At 51.8% G+C, this 1011-nt stretch overlaps 3 non-coding genes across 3 annotated transcripts; all 3 read left to right on the forward strand.

Annotated features, from left to right (window-relative positions):
- Positions 1–64: 64 nt before the first annotated feature.
- LOC123179005 (5S ribosomal RNA) lies at positions 65–183 on the forward strand. Its single transcript, XR_006490028.1, has one exon. It is a non-coding gene; the product is annotated as a 5S ribosomal RNA (ribosomal RNA).
- Positions 184–480: 297 nt separating this feature from the next.
- Positions 481–599, forward strand: LOC123179006 (5S ribosomal RNA). Its single transcript, XR_006490029.1, has one exon. It is a non-coding gene; the product is annotated as a 5S ribosomal RNA (ribosomal RNA).
- A 297-nt stretch (positions 600–896) lies between these two features.
- LOC123179007 (5S ribosomal RNA) lies at positions 897–1011 on the forward strand (the record flags this gene model as incomplete). The annotated part of the gene is made up of 1 exon (XR_006490030.1): positions 897–1011. It is a non-coding gene; the product is annotated as a 5S ribosomal RNA (ribosomal RNA).

Below are 1011 nucleotides of genomic sequence, written 5' to 3' on the forward strand. Positions count from 1 at the left end.
CAATCGTCTTTGTAGTGGAGCTGGGAGGGGCAAGGATAAGGGACGAAGACCGGGGTAACATGTCGGATGCGATCATACCAGCACTAAAGCACCGGATCCCATCAGAACTCCGAAGTTAAGCGTGCTTGGGCGAGAGTAGTACTAGGATGGGTGACCTCCTGGGAAGTCCTCGTGTTGCATTCCCTTTTTAATTTTTTTCGCGCCGCTTGCAAAACAAAACGCACGTGTAAGTAATATATTTACCGTGTTTTATTATTTTGCACGAGTGCGGTAAGTCATAGCTGGGTGCTCACGATTCACGGGTCCAGCGTCGGCGTTGTGGCGCGGCAAGCGTGCACTGGTGCGGTTGAGAGGGAGGGGTGGAAACCGCGTTAAACTCGTATCCGTAGTTGAGAGGGAGCGGCCAAAGCAATGTACAATCGTCTTTGTAGTGGAGCTGGGAGGGGCAAGGATAAGGGACGAAGACCGGGGTAACATGTCGGATGCGATCATACCAGCACTAAAGCATCGGATCCCATCAGAACTCCGAAGTTAAGCGTGCTTGGGCAAGAATAGTACTAGGATGGGTGACCTCCTGGGAAGTCCTCGTGTTGCATTCCCTTTTTAATTTTTTTCGCGCCGCTTGCAAAACAAAACGCACGTGTAAGTAATATATTTATCATGTTTTATTATTTTGCACGAGTGCGGTAAGTCATAGCTGGGTGCTCACGATTCACGGGTCCAGCGTCGGCGTTGTGGCGCGGCAAGCATGCACTGGTGCGGTTGACAGGGAGGGGTGGAAACCGCGTTAAACTCGTCTCCGTAGTTGAGAGGGAGCGGCCAAAGCAATGTACAATCGTCTTTGTAGTGGAGCTGGGAGGGGCAAGGATAAGGGACGAAGACCGGGGTAACATGTCGGATGCGATCATACCAGCACTAAAGCACCGGATCCCATCAGAACTCCGAAGTTAAGCGTGCTTGGGCGAGAGTAGTACTAGGATGGGTGACCTCCTGGGAAGTCCTCGTGTTGCA

This window comes from Triticum aestivum, unplaced genomic scaffold (assembly GCF_018294505.1).
Source record: "Triticum aestivum cultivar Chinese Spring unplaced genomic scaffold, IWGSC CS RefSeq v2.1 scaffold117292, whole genome shotgun sequence".
Lineage (NCBI taxonomy): Eukaryota > Viridiplantae > Streptophyta > Magnoliopsida > Poales > Poaceae > Triticum > Triticum aestivum.